General features: G+C 46.7%; 1 long non-coding RNA gene across 2 annotated transcripts in view; it reads left to right on the top strand.

Moving 5' to 3' along the window:
• The window catches only part of LOC102552601 (uncharacterized), a 48,707-nt gene that overhangs the window by 25,325 nt on the left and 7,467 nt on the right, over positions 1 to 15,915 (top strand). The window contains exon 1 of one of the 2 annotated variants that reach the window (XR_010052738.1): positions 8,955 to 15,660. The exons of the other annotated variant lie outside the window; for it this stretch is intronic. This is a non-coding gene — a long non-coding RNA (uncharacterized LOC102552601). Of the gene's footprint in view, positions 1 to 8,954; positions 15,661 to 15,915 lie in introns of those variants that run through there. 2 annotated transcript variants of the gene reach the window in all.

The raw sequence follows: 15,915 nt of genomic DNA, 5'->3' as shown, positions 1-15,915 counted from the left end.
GCATTATGATCCTTGCTTTATTGGCAGACTTGGGAAGTTAAATTTCAATATCTATGGAACTTAGGAATTACCACGAACCACTCAGCCAAAGGGTGGAAGTAATTGTGGTCACCTTTTATGTTTCTCTCTTAAATGCATTGTTTATTCACTGGTACTTGGGATTTTCCTTACCTTTCCTCTTGGGATTCAACTAGCAAGTTGTATTGACAAGAGGCATGTCTGGGACAGTTAGGCTCTAAACCACCTACTTCATCCCATCACTCACTGTACTCAGCAAAATTTCATTCAGTGGAGGTACTGGGAAATAATAGTGATCATCCATTGTTAAATAATCTCATATGTGACCAGATAGACCCCCATATATGAGTCTTCAAGCTCTGTATAAATGGGTAGACTCTTGTGTGATTCTCTAAGTGGGTCTGGATGTAGGATGTATGACTTTGGAAAGAAGAGACAGACCAAGAAAAAGAGTTTCCCCTCAAATCATCAACAGTATGAGTTACAAATACAAGACTTCAAGGAGGCCAGACCATTCAGTCGGGTGACACTTAGGACACTACATGTGTTATAATAGGCAGGGCACCTCTTGGAAGTACAGAGTACACTCACACTGGACAACTTACTAAGTTGTTCAAAGGCTAATCTTATAAAAGTGCCAGAAAGGCCAGAAAAGAAACATGCAACTGTGTAAACCCAAGCACATGGGGTGAGCAGAAGGGCCAGGTTGAGGCTGCAAGAAGATGTTCCCCCTCCCCTTACTGAAGTTGTGGTCTTCGATATAGAGAAATAGCTAACCATGGTGACCCATCAGGGATAGTCACACAGACTAACATTCTTTGCACTTTTTCATCTCTTGAGGATGCTTGCAGTTAGCCCCAAGCAGAAGGTATTCCACCCATAAAAACCAGTTAGCCAGACACAGCAGGGAATGAAGAAAGCCAGAGTGTCTCTCAAAAGGCAATCGAAAGACCGTGTTGTAAATTGACACGCTGTTTAGATATATTTTAGCGGTCACAAATTGCAAGAGTAAATGATTTTTTTTTAGTAGCATCCTCACTATGCGGTATCATTTTTATACATCACGATCTTCTTTAATTAGGTCAGAGTCAGCTGAGAATGGTCCAATGAAACATTGAACTTGACCGACTGCCTGGCTTGCACTAAGTGAGCGACCAGTGAGCTAAGCAGGGGGGAAGCAGCATATTTCATTGCTCGAGCAATGCTTTCATTCTGCCTCCTTCCCTCTGTGCAGCTTTACTCCACTGACCTGGATTCTTCTCCACACCCAGTTCCATCATCTTAAAGGTCTCTTAGTTTTCCTCTTTCCTTTCTTCCAATAAAAACAAACAAAAACAACAACAGCAACAACAACAGCAACAACAAAAAGATTGCAGGACTCACATCTCCGTTCGCACACGCTTGGGAATACTGTATCTGGCAGTGTTTCAAGGATCTCCCCCCAACTCCCTTCCTATCTCCAGAAAGCAAAACAAAAGGGTAAATGTGGGGGAGGGATTGGATCAGAACACTGTCTTCCTGGAATTTGAAGCTCTTTCTGGATCACAGAAGTCACTGGGGAGAAACAATGTGCTCAGGGACTGAAGGAAATGGTTTGGCTCCCATCTGTCCCAAGTCTTCCTGGGAGGATTTTTTTTTTTTCATTGTTATACAGGTTGCTACCAAAGACGTTGCTTTTCTCCTCGGAGATCATATGGTTAAGGCAGGGAGACGTGACAAACTCACACAGCACTGAGCCAAGGAGGCAATGGTAAAGCCCAGGGGAAAGGCAGAGGCAGAGAGGGAGTTGACCTTTGGTCAGGACCCAGAACATTCTCTGGGTGCTGGTTTGAACAAACAGCTCACAAAAGGGGTCTGTGGGATTGGGCAAGCCAATGTGATTACCATTTTCACCCACCGGGCAAAATCAAAATGGGTTTTGTAGACAGAAGGAGCCTGTTAATGAATGAACAAAACTTTGGCTTCTCTAGTATGAAAGTGTGGGATTAAGTGCTTGAGTATCGCTGCCTGTTTACATGCACAGGACAAACAGCCCCATGTGTGCCTGCCTCTGCGCTCCTGCATTCGTATGCCTTGCATTGTGAAGGGTCCTCAGGAGCAGTCTCCCTCTACTACAGTGGCTCTCAACCTTCCTAAGGCTGTGACCCCTCAATACAGCCATGTCCTGGTGATCTCCAACCATAAAACTATTTTGTTGCTACTTCATAACCGTAATTTCGCTACTGTTATGAATCGTAATATAAATACTTTCTTCTTTTTTTAATTTTGTAATTATATTTATGTACAGAAAACTTACTGTACATTTAACCCAGTTTAGTGGCGAGTTCTTTAGCCTTTGCCTTTTCCAGTTGGCAATGCAAGCCACAGACTTAGGACACAGAACGTTACCTCCCCAGTGGCAGATCTCGTCAGACCTGTCATTATAATTGGTCCTAATAGTGTCCACCAGCTTAGCCAGAGCTCCCTTGTCTTCCGGGTTAACCTGTGTGAAGGCAACATTGGTGCATGTCTTCCCGTGGACCAGGCGCCCCAGCCTGGCCCTTCCCTTGATGATGCAGTAGGGCACCCCCATCTCTTGACACTGGGCAGGCAGGAAAACCACCAGCCCAATGGAGTCTACATCATGGACAGCTGAGCCTTCTTGTTCTCCAAGGTGGTGACTGTATTGACCCCTGCTCGGAGGACAGGTGGTCTCTTAGTTGGGACGTCCCCTTTGCCAGCAGCTTTCTTCTCAGCTTGGGCCATTGCTTCTTTCCTGCTTTGTCTCTGGCCTGTACTTGTGGGTGAGCTTACACAGCGGAGTTGCTGTTTGCCTGTCCAGGGCCTGGGTGAACTAGTTGATGGCAGGAGGTACTTTGAGCCGCTTATAGAGGATGGCTCTTTGCCGCTGCAGCCTGATGTAGCGGGGCCATTTGACGAAGCATGTGAGATCTCTTTTGGGCTGGATGCCCTGCCCAATGCCGAAGTTCTTGGGCCTTTTCTCAAACAAAGGACTGACCACCTTTTTGGCCTCCTGTTTCTTGACAACAGCAGGGGCCGGGGCCACCTTCTTCCCCTTGGCCTCCTTTCCTTTGGGCATCTTGCTCAGCTGGAGGAGAGCATATAAATACTTTCATATGCGGGATTTCTGATATGCAGCTCCCATGAAAGGGTTGTTAGATCCTTTAAGGGGTTGTGATCCTCAGGTTGAGAAACACTGCTCTACTGGCTACATGTGCCATACAAGAACAGCTCTTAGGGTTCCCACCCATGGTCCTTCCTCTTATAGGTGGTTCAAGGTACATGTGGGATCATGCCTTCTCTCTCTCTCTCTCTCTCTCTCCTCCCTTCCCCTCTCTCTTGAAAATTAATATATTAATTAAATGTTGTTCCTATTAAAAGATGTTGAAGTCTCACCAGGCAGTGGTGGCCCAGGCCTTTAATCCCTGCACTAGGGAAACAGAGGCAGTTGGATCTCTGAGTTCCAGGACAGCCAGGTCTACACAGAAAAACCTTGTTTCAAGGAAAAAAGAAGATGTTGAAGTCTTTTTTTTTTTTTTTTGATGTTGAAGTCTTAATCCTCAGAACCTATGAATGTCTCCATATTTAAGAATTATATTTTTGGGTCTGGAGAGATGGCTCAGTGGCTAAGAGCACTGGCTGCTCTTCCAGAGAAACCAAGTTTGCCTCCCAGCATCCACATGGTGGCTCACAAACACTTGCCAAAGGATCTAACACCTCTTTTTGGCCTCTTCAGGGACTGCACACACATGGTGCACAGGCATACATGCAGCCAAGAACGCCCATACACATACCATAAAAATGAATGAGACAGTGAACATGGGATTTTTATAGATAATTAGGTCATGATGAGATCACCAGGGCTGCCATCAATCCTATACAAATGGCGTCTTTACAAAAAAAAAAAAGAGCAAAGATTTATGCAGAGGGACAGCAACATGAAGTCATAGGCAAAGATGTTCATCTCTACAAGTTAAGGAATTTCCAAGGCTTTAGGGACCAGCAAAGGGCAAGAAACAGGTTTTCAAGGTCCTTGGGAGAGAGCAACCCTAACACATCTTGGTTTCAGACTTGTAATCTCCAGAAGTACAAGGTACAGTAAACTGTCTGCTGGCTAAGCCACGCAGTTTATGAGTACTTCATGAAACAGACCCAGGAAGATAGCACAATGGAGTAGGCGGACTCCAACACAGTCCTAATGGCTCCAGTGCAGAGACCAAAGCTCAAACAGCGACAGCACTCACGCAGTCACAACCAGTTGGAACCAGCACTCTGAGCTCCCAGATTACCCTTGGCCTGTAGCTGGTCTTACTAATCTCAGTAGACTTCCATCGTTGGGTGAAAACGGTGGAGAAATGCTACCCCTGCCTTGTCGCCTACAATCCCCTGCTAGATTTTAATCATTTAAAGCAAGGTTGTGTTCTTCAGATGGAGCCTGCTGTGCTGTGCTCTAACTTTCAGAGCAAACGCATTGACTTGTGTTTGGTGACTAATTGTTCAAAGAGCCACCAGAACTCGGTGAGGTTTTAGGGGATTATGTATCCAAGTTATTCCTTACATACGAAGATGGGCAACACAGGGGCTACTTCTCGAGAAGGCCAAGGACCGTTTCATCTCCAACAGGGTGCCTTCTCTTAGGAGAGTCTGACATTTTGGTGAACATGGAGCTAAGGTAGCTAATAGTTGCCTGCGATGGCAGTTGTTAACCTGACTGCATTAAGACACACCTAGAGTGTTAGTGTTAAACTCAAAAGTGTCAAAACACCTTTGAGTGTATTTGAATGTGGTGGTGTCTCTTTCCAGGGGAGGATTAAGTGGGAGGGGAAACTCCACCCGGAATGTGGGCGACATCATCCCATATGCTGGGATCCCAGGCTACATCAAAAGGGAGGAGGAGGAGGAGGAAGCCAGCTGTCAGCATCCTCGACACTGTTTCTGATCTGTTAGGATGTGAGAAGCCCCAGCCTCAGGCTCCTGCTGCCACAATCTTCATCGAACCCTCTCCTGCACCAAGAGTCAAAATGAATCCGACACCGCTTCTGCCTAGTATTCTGTCATAGCAACAAGAAGACTAATTAAACTAGTGTCTCACTTGCCCACTGTTGCTCCTCTATCAGGTCATGTGACGTGTTGGGTGTGATGGGGGAGCCTCTCTGATACAGTCTTCACAGCCTTAGAATTACCAGCCTGAGCAGGAAAGAACTCAGTCTGTTTGTCCTGTTTCCCATCAGCTTTTCCTAGGACCCAACCTGCTACCTATGGTCATCTCTTCACACCTGACTCTACTTTGACCCTGCCTTGAGTCTCTCCACAATTAGCTCAGGGGTCTCCACCTGACACAGGAGAATCCTTTCTTCCTCTCTCTCCCTCTCCCTCCCTTCCTCCCTCCCTCTACCTTTCTCCCTCCTTCTTCCTTCCTTCCTTCCTTTCTCCTTCTCCCTCCCTCCTTTATTTCTTTCTCCCTCTCTTCCTTTCTTTCTTTCTCCCTCCCTCTCTTTCTTTCTTTCTCCCTTTCTCCCTCCCCCTCTCTCTTTTCTTTTTTTCTTTCTTTCCTTCTCTATGGATGTTAGGAAACCCCAAGCCTTACATACCTCCCCTAGACTTCTGTGCATACTGGTCCCAAGCAAGTGACCAGGTCAGGCCACTTGGAGAAATGATTAGTATTTGGATTTAAATTAGGAGAGAAAGGGTGTAGGTATTAACATTAATAGAATCGTTTTCTGAATTAGGAGAATCAGAGGAAAACACTGCACTAATTTAATTAAATAATTGTATTTAATTTCGGTATAAGACTTCAAGCTGAAAGGCTGTAGGTATAGCAACATCTCAGCTAAAAGCAAGGAGTGCATGGAGAGAATCATTTGTCTGCTGGCTTGAGTTTCGCTTTATAATCTGAGAAGTCTAGAGGAATCGTGGGGTGGGAGTGGGAGGCTATGGAGAGGCCAGAGCAGCACTGTCTGATCAGGTTTGGCCCCTTCTGGCTGAATGGTAGACAGCTAAAAGCTGACCTAGTTATTTCAGAGAGGTTTTGTAAGCTACAGACACACAGAGAGCTGCTTTAGGAAGAACTGTGTTATGATTTTAAAAGAACCTGGGGTACATTCGTCCTTTGGAGCCCTTCTTCCACATATACAATGTTGGGAAGTCCTGCTGCTAAGGTTGAAGCCTGACATGACCAGACAGCCCTGAGCTGAGTACAAAGCTTCAGACTCCCTTTGTCCTCAGGGCTGCCTATTCTCTGAGGGGTCCTAGACCCTCCGCATTGTCTACCTGAAAAATGTCACGTAGTCCTGCACCTGGGGAGATTTCTGGAATGCCTCCCCATACTCTTGAGGCATCTCGGTAACCTTAAAACTTTAGCCAGTGACCTTTATCCACCCTGGACATTCTCACCTCCTCCCCCTAAACCATATAACCCTTGGGACACCCTGAAAAAAGTGTACGCATACAAGCCCACGCCGAACGGAGGTATACGCACAAGCTAAGAATGCCTCTGAGAGCTGTTTTATTGAAGATCATTGGAGAAGGGGAAGATGCCTTCTTCCCGCCTTCACCTGCTCCCAGTCAGACTAGAATCCTGCCCTTTTTGGACTCTGCTTCATCCTTCCCATCCAGTGTACTTCAGCATCTGGACACCCAGAGAAGGCGAAAGCAGAGGACATGGAACTACAACATGAAATAGTTTTAAACATGCATTTTATAACCACATTTGTACAAAGGTGAATACAGTTATATTACATATTATCAGAGTCAGCTTCCAGGTACTATAACAAAGTGCATAGAGTCATCAGATTATAAAGATAAAAGGTCCGCTTTGGGCTTACAGTTTGGGCATGCCAGTCCATGATCTTTGAGCTTGAGATTAGACAGCATGGTATAATGGTGTCTCGGGGGTCACGACCCTAAGCCAACCGGAGAGGAAAGGGTTCATTCCATTTCCAGGCACATCACAGCCCACCACGGAAGGAATTGTGTGCACACAAAGAGCCCAAGGCAGAAACCTTGGAGTCCAAACCTGAAGCTGAGGCACGGAGGGGTGCTGTTTACTGTTGACAACTCCTCACTCAGCCTGTTTTCTTATATCACCCTTGCAGTGGTACTGCCCAGAGCAGGCTGGGACTTCACACATCAGTCATCCATCAAAAGATGTCTACAGGCTTGCCTACAGGCTAGTTTTATGGGGGCATTTTTCTCAATTAAGATTCCCTCTTCCCCAAGAATACCCTTGGGAGGGAATAGGGAGGCAAAGTTTAGAACAGAGGCTGAAGGAACACCCATTCAGAGCCTGCCCCACATGTGGCCCATACATATACAGCCACCAAACTAGATAAGATGGATGAAGCCAAGAAGTGCAGGCTGACAGGAACCAGATGTAGATCTCTCCTGAGAGACACAGCCAGAATATGGCAAATACCTAGGCGAATGCCAGCAGCAAACCACTGAACTGAGAATAGGACCCCCGTTGAAGGAATCAGAGAAAGGACTGAAAGAGCTTGAAGGGGCTCGAGACCCCATATGTACAACAATGCCAAGCAACCAGAGCTTCCAGGGACTAAGCCATGACCCAAAGACTATACATGGACTGACCCTGGACTCTGATGTCATAGGTAGCAGTGAATATCCAAGTAAGAGCACCAGTGGAAGGGGAAGCCCTGGGTCCTGCTAAGACTGAACCCCCAGTTAACGTGATTGTTGGGGGGAGGGCAGTAATGGGGGCAGGATGGGGAGGGGAACACCCATATAGAAGGAGAGGGGAAGGGGTTAGGGGGATGTTGGCCTGGGAACCAGGAAAGGGAATAACAATCAAAATGTAAATAAGAAATACCCAATTTAATAAAGATGGAGAAAAAAAAGATTCCCTCTTCCCAGATATGTCTTGGTTTGTATCAAGTCAGCCAATGCGGTGGGAGTATGTATGTGGTGAAGCAAAACCATTCATGTCATGAACCATGGAGCAGGCTGTGGTCCCACTCTCCTCTCCAAGGGTAAATTCCAGTGACCTAAGGACCTCCTATCAGACCCTACATCTCAAAGTCTTACCCCTTTTCCGTCTTCAATGTAGAGAGCAAACCTTTAGCACTTAGGCCTAGGGAAGCCTAATATCAATATCTGAAATATAGTACTTACTAAACTTTATTTTTGCTCTCAAAAGTGGGTGCCTTTCTTCCACTTTTTAGAAGAAATTCAAAGTATTTGCTGAGTTCCTAAAAGTATGACAGGTTCTTATGCAATATCACCGTTACTAATGGAGTCAGCCCAAGACCAGCATAGAGAGCTGCTCAAGAGGGAGGCCCCTTACGCAGCCTCTGCACAGAGCCAGCTCTTCTCTGACATCATCATGAAGAACGTCACAGGTGCTACCACAGCACCAACCTTGACAGCCTCTGGGTGAGTGACAGTGTAGATGAGAGGCTCAACATGCTTGACTAAGTGGGGACTAAGGCAGGAGAGGACAACCAGGAGGGACAAATCATGAGACTGTAGTGACAGGTTGAGGTTGATAATGATGTGGTAGTTGTGATGATGATGATGACATTTAATCAAACACTGTGATTTTTCAATTCTTCATATCTCTTAACTTTACCCTTCCCTCATATTAGCTAATATATATTGCTGTAGAGGACAAGCGTAGTGTTTCAGAGGCCAGTAACATGTGTGTGTGTGTGTGTGTGTGTGTGTGTGTGTGAGCATATGTGTGAGAGTATATATGTGAGTGTGTGTGAATGTATGCATGAGTGTGTATATGTGTGTATGTGTGAGTATGTGTATGAACATATGTGTGTATGAGTGTATGTGTGTGTATGAGTGTATGTGGATATGTATATATGTGTATGAATATATGTGTGAGTATGTATGTGTGTGTGTGTGTGTGTGTGTGTGTGTGTGTGTGACAACAGTGGATGTGTGGTGTCAGAGTGCAAGGGAAGAGGGGGGTTTGTTCTTTCCTTCCACTGTGCATCCATGGACTGAGCTCAGATCATCAGGCTTGTGCAACAAGCACTTTAAGTCACTGAACCATCCCCTACACACACACACACACACACACACACACACACACACACACGCACGCATGCACGCACGTACGCGCGCACACACACACACACACTCACCATACACACAGTTTTTTTTTTATTAAGGCGTCATTTTTGCTATTGAAATGAAAAGTCCTCCTGTCCTAGTTTTATTTCTATTGCTGTGATGGGGGTTAGGGGGGACCTTAACAAAAAGCAGCCTGTGAGAGAATAGGGTTTATTTCAGCTTCAAGTCCAGGCTATAGGTCATCATTGTGGAGAACTGAGAGAAGGGACTTCAAACAAGCCACAGCATATCCACGGTGCAGAGCAGAGAGAACGAATGCACACTCGTGCATGCACTTGCTGGCTTGTGTCCAGCTCAACTTGCTCACCGGCATACAGTTAGGTTCCCCTCGCCCAGAGCGGGCTGGATCTTCCCACATCAACTAACTTAATCGGGACAGCTCCCCACAGACACACCTCCAGTGGACAACATAGAGGATTCCTCACTGAGGCTCTCTTCCCTGGTGGTTCGAGGTCCCACACACACCCCGCCAGATAGTGTATGCATTTGCAGCCTGTGTTCTTGGTGCAGCAGTGTTCAATGGGAGAGTCTGTGGAATATGTTTGGGTCCTGGAAATGGAGCCTTCACGAGTGGACCAGTACTCTCCTCCCTCAGATGAGCTAGCCACCACCCTTCCCCTCCTCCACAGCTTCTGGTTGTCTCATTTCTTCTCACCGTAAGCTGAAGCATCATGAAGTCGAGCAGATATGACATAATGTTCTTTGACTTCCAGCCTCCAGAACTATGAGTCAAAATAAGCTCATAAAATAAATGATCTGTGTCTCGGCTCTTCTGTTATAGATATTGAAAATGGATAACGCAGATCTATTTACAGTAAAATGTATTCATAGTAAACGTCACTTTATTTCGCGTACAATTGTGAAGGGTTTTTAAAATTTCTATCCACTTTACATCTCAATAGCAGCTCCCTCTCTCCTCCCAGTACCCTCTTAGGCAGAACCTCTCCCCCATTCCTCGCTCCCCTTCTCCTTTGAGAATGGGGAGCCCACTCTAGGTAACTCCCCACCCACCTCAGCACATCAAGTCACTGCAGGGCTACGCGTGGCCTCTCCCACTCCAGTTCTGAGCTTTAGCAACCGTACTTGCTACAGACAAGTGTCGTACTCCTCCTAACTCCCCAGTCTGTTTTGATAATCAGCCCTTGCCCAGGTACCAGCATCACACAACACATACCTGTGTAAGCATGCCATGCCAAGGACATCGTACAGTGCGTGGCCTTGTAACTCTTGCCCTCAGTGGGGTGTATCTGTGATTCATTCATGTGTGCAGATTGTAGGGTTTTAAATGTGGTACATATGAATGCGATTGTGTTTACAGTTCTAAAGCATACAATTCAGTGGTATTAAGTACCACTATACAGAGAATTCGGACTCTAATCTACCCATTCCAGACGGATGTAACCTCCAGTTTGCAGCAGTTGACTCTCAGACAGGAAGTCCAGCTGAGCGACACTGTCTGAGTCCCCGCTGCCCAAGCACTAACCAGGCCTGAGTGACATTGCCTAGCTTCCGTTCCATGACTGCACCTGCAGGATGGTATGACTGGCTAGACTTTCTCACTTCATGGTTGCACCAGACACCAGTCATGCGATCAACTCCTGCCCTCCTCCCAAGCTCTATGGTTGACTCTCAGCCCAAGTCCAAGGCTCCAGCTCTCTAACTGCATGGTCTTTCCTGAGTGAAAAAAAAAATGTCATCTGTAGCACGTCATTAACAACAACCTAGGCAAGGTCCCAGGGTGAAAAGCCCTTTGTACTACATGTAACCAGTATCACATGTAAAAGGACAGACACGTGATAAAGCAATCGGCTGAGGAGGTGGACACTGTCTTATAAATATCTCTTCTTGACAAAGCTGATAATTACATGTGAAATTGTCACTGGGGTTTCTTTTCAAATAAGATCTTTTAACTGTGAGAGAAATGATTAAATAGAGAGACTGCTGGGCGTGGTGGTGCACGCCTTTGATCCCAGAGCAGGCAACCTGGACGAGGTTCAGAGGCGGTATGGCGGAGGACCCACTTTTGCCCTCCTTGAGCCTTCAACAGATTGGGGCAAGGCTTACTACAGGCTGGAGACTAATTTGCTCCACTCAAAGTCCACCAATTTAAATGGAAAGCTGATCCAAAAACACCCTCACAGAAAAGCCCAGCTTGGCTCGTCCAAGTTGGCAGATTGACAAAATCGTTATCTCCAAAGTGTGCTCACCGAGGCAATGTGATTGGCCCAGAGTGGTTCCAACGAATAATAATTAAAAAAACAACAAGGAGGAGGAAATGTCCCAGATGCTCTGGGAGATTGCTCTGAGAGGGGAAATTAGGATCGTTTATTATCTTTCTTGAGCTCCTGGCTTGAGGAGGAACGGAGTGGGGGTGGGGGATGGGTATTGTGATACACCTCAGACGCTGACAACTGCGGGGAGCAGAAAGAGTATGTTAGGACTCAAGCACGGGGCTCAGGCAGAAAGATTTCTCTGAAAGGTACAGAGATAAGAACTCGGAGATCTGAGGCTTCACCTGTAACTTAGCATCTATCAAACCTAAAACGGAAAAAATGGTGAGAGACGTGGAACAGAAGAATCAACTAGCAGGACTCACAGGGGCCCACAGGGACTAAAGCAGCAACAGTGGATCCTTCATGGGTCCGCGCTGGGTCCTCTGCTGTGGTCGTTTAGCTTGGGGTGTTTGCGGGACTCAATAACAGTAGGAATGGGGGTACCTCTGACTCTTTTGCCTGCTTTTGGGACCCCCTCTCCTTTCTCCTACTGGGTTGCCTCGTCTCCAGCCTTGACTTCAGGGTTTGTGCTGCATCTTTTGTTTTATGCTGTGTTCGATTGACATGGATAGAAAGCTGCTCTTTTCTGAAGGGAAACAGAGGAGCAGCGGATGGGCGGGGCATGGGGTGGAGCTGGGAGGAACTGGGAGGAGTGGAGGGAGGGGTGGCTGCTGGTAGGGAGGACTGTATGAGAGAGGACAAAAAAAAGAAGAAAAAAAAAGAGGATTGTGGAAGAGAATAGAAAAGTGTCACCCAGAGGCTTGTTACAACACAGAGAGACATGTTCAGATCAAAGTCTGTCTTCTTAATGCGGAAAACATGGTCTTTTTACTCATCTCTGCCAGGCAAGCTGTCGTTTATGTATGCCGTTCTCCTAGCTTTCATCTTTTACCAGTGTTTCCTTTTAGGCTCTGATGGAAAATTAGCTCCAGCGACATTTTGCTAAATGGATGAGCTTCAGTGAATTCTATTAAATCAGCCTCATAACTCAGCCGCCTGGTCCTTAATCACTTCTTCTGCTCTGGCCGGCGGTTTCCCGCTTATCTCCCTCCAGCCTGGAGCTCTCCACGGTTGAACACAGTGTCCTTGATTTTAGCCCTCAGTGTTGTGGTGCAGGCTGGCTCCTATCTCTGCTCATTCCTTCCTCACCCTTCCTCCCTTCCAAGGTCCTCCCTAGACACTGCTTGGTGCTCCCAGACAACATGCTGGGCCAAATCTCATCTAGGCTCTGTTCACCAGTGGCTCTGGCTTGGTGAGTTTCCAGGAAGAGGGACAAAGGCTGATGTACTCCTGGCTCAGGAAATTGTCAAGTGTCAAAAGGATGGGGCTGTTGGAGGAACTGGAGGAAGTTGGTGCTCATGGTGACAGGGGGGTTAGGAAAGCCTCAGGGGTCAGCTTGGAGAAAAGCATGAAGGTGCCGGAAGCTATCTTCAGACCCGCATGCTCTCTTCACCCTCAGATCCCCTCCAAGGTTTCCATGCCTGCTGCCTCTTTCTAGAAGCTCTGGTCTCCTGAGCCTGCTGAACCCGGAGAGCCAGTAAGATTCTGGATTTGATTTCCACACGAACATTTATTCAAATTTACATTTAATTAACTCTGAACCAATATCTAAAGGGCAAAGGATTTGAACAGAGAGTTCACCAAAGGATGTAGGAAGATGACGAAAAACAGAAGTGCATGCAAAGCTGACAGACACCACGAGTCGTTAGGAAAGTGCAAATTAAGCCCACTATGTAGTCACCAGCACGGTCACAATGAAAAGGGAAGGTTGGCAAGCTCATTCTCTGATGCTACGGAAGGTTGGAAGGATTGGTCGACTTCTCTGAAAGGTAAACGCACATGTGCTAGATCATCCCGCTTTTTTATAAACGTATCCCAGAAGAAATGGAAGTCCATCTCCACACAAAACCTCATTCACAAATGTTTTAGCAGCTTCAGAGCCCAGGCCTGAATAGGTTGCTGCCATAACAAAATAGCACAGTCACGTGGCTTAAAAAAGAGAAACTGCAGCTGGACGTGGTGGCACACATCTTTGATCCCAGCGCTTTCGGATAGAGGCAGGTGGATCTCTGTGAGTTTAAAGCCAGCCTGGTCTACGGAGTGAGCTGCAAGACAACCTGGGCTACACAGAGAGACCCTGTCTCAAACAATAACAAAGCCAAACAAAGAAACAAAAAACAAACCCAGAAATTAATGTTCTCAGTTTTAGAGTCCAAAAGGTTGAAGAGTCTAACAAAGTCTTTGTTCCAGGCCTCCTTGTGGCCCCATGGATGGCTTCCTTACAAGGTTATCCCTCTGAGCATGTTCTGGGAGAGTGGCAGAGACCTTGTAGCTTCTGAAAAGTTCCTCTGGGCTCACTCCTGCAACGCATGAGACAGAACCAGGCTACAGAATGACATCAGCTGAGCAGAACAGCTGACGTCAGAGAGCACCAAGCCCTCAGGCCAGCAAGTCAGGGAGGGCGCCTTCGATAACCCTGACCCAGTAGCGCTAGAAGACAGCGGACACATGAGGGATGCTGGGTAAGACTCGGGTGATCCTGGAGTACAGAGCCCTAAGCAAATGCATGGTTATTGTTCTAAGTGGTGAGTGAGTTTTGGAGAGGCTGGTATGCAGTGAAACATAACAAGTGGGCCAGCCATTTGTGGAATTGCTGACAGGTTCCCAGGAAGACGCCTAAGAACTTGTGTCTCTATTCTCATCGCCTCTCTCTAATAATGGGCAAATTGCTTGCCATCTGCACCTCAGTTAGTTTGCTTTTAAAAGAAGATGTATTCTTCATTTTATTTATATTTTATTTATATGTATGTATGTATTTTTATTTTATGTGCGTGAGTGTTTTGTCTGCATGCATGTATGTGCACCACAGGTATGGTTGTGCCAACAGAGGTCAGAAGACGCCCCCTGGGACTGCACTTCACAGTGAGCCACTATGCAGATCTGGAAATTGAACCAGGTTCCTCTTCAAGGACACTGTACACCGTAGCGCATCTTCAGACACACCAGTAGAGGGCATCAGATCCCATCCCAGATGGTTGTGAGCCACCATGTAGATCTGGGAATTGAACTAGGTTCCTCTTCAAGAACAAGTGCTCTGAAACACTAAGTGAACTTTCCACCCCTGTTCTTTTGTTTTGATAGGGCCTCACTATGACAATCCCCCTGCCTCAGCCTCCCGAAGGCTGAGGTGACAGCCGTATGCCTCTATACCTGCCTAGTTTACTTTTCAAACCGGAATGTCACTGTGTGTCTCAGAGTACATTAAAAAAACATTATTTCTGTAGGATGTTTCTATATGGAGCTCAGTGGGAGTGAGAAGTCTGGCTACATATTTAGTAAGTGTGTCTATTTTGATAGCTTTGGCTAATAAGGTTTCTTTGTTGGGGCTATCCTTAAATAGACTCACTGTCAGGCTGTGCCGGGTATGACTCGCAGATAGTTTCCAGACTTCTTGTGACTGCCCCCTCTCTCCTCACATGCCTGGTTCTCCCCCTTCCCCTCCCTGTGCCCTTCCTGACATCTTGGGGGCATCCTGTGATTGATGTCTGTGCTGCCCTTTGTTCTCTTCACTTGCCTGTGTCTCTTTTCTGTCTTGGGCTCCTCGGAGGATGCTGCACAGTACTGGGGCTGTGTGCGTGCATGAGCTGAATGAATTAGACCATTCGGCTACCAAGCTGGAGTAGAAGGCCTCAAACAGGGTAGAGATTTAATTATTTCACTACACAGAGCTTTCTGTGGGAGCTACCGTCTGGAATGGGCTCAGATCCTGTTTTGAAGAAGTGCCCACTGTCAGCTCTTAGGCTATGTAGAGTAAAAGCAAGTGACTGCCCGCTGCCCTGGAGGAGTCCAGCAAGCAGGCTAAGTTATATGGCTAAGATTGACTTCTTCTCTGGTATGTAAATTAACTTGGGGAGAGAGTGAGGTGGAACTGGTGACAACCAGATTACTTCCTACGTGAGGTTTAACATGAATTCATCCTTTCTGATGCCTGGATTTGTCCCAACAGGTAGAAAAGGGTGTCTAGACTCCCCCAAAGGCAAGCTAAATCTATAGCAAGAAATAGGTGAATTTGGCTCAATACACCTATCAGAAAGGCCAGTATGGTCAGAATGAAGGCTAGAAGCTCTCCTGACCCAGCATCTCGTCCCTGGAGTGGACTTGGGAGCAATAATCATCTTTACAAGTGATACAAGTTGGAATTTCAGGAGCCTAGGAGTCTGGAGGAATGACCGCCCCACGTGGTAGCAGCCAGGAGCTGAAATCTGGCATGGTGAGTGGCCTTTTTCTTCATTCCTGTTATGGTTTGGAGATGATGCTTTCTTCCAAAAGGGTCAGTTTGAAGCTTGCTAGCTAGTTGGTAGATCCACCCACTGAGGGGTGATTGTGTCATGTAGGCTATGACCACAGTAGGAATCAGAATTTTTTTTTTTTTGGTTCTTTTTTTTCGGAGCTGGGGACCGAACCCAGGGCCTTGCGCTTCCTAGGTAAGCGCTCTACCACTGAGCTAAATCCCCAGCCCCAGGAA

The sequence above is a fragment of the Rattus norvegicus genome, chromosome 6 (genome assembly GCF_036323735.1).
Source record: "Rattus norvegicus strain BN/NHsdMcwi chromosome 6, GRCr8, whole genome shotgun sequence".
Classification (NCBI taxonomy): Eukaryota; Metazoa; Chordata; class Mammalia; order Rodentia; family Muridae; genus Rattus; species Rattus norvegicus.
This window is presented reverse-complemented; position numbering and strand designations above follow the sequence as displayed.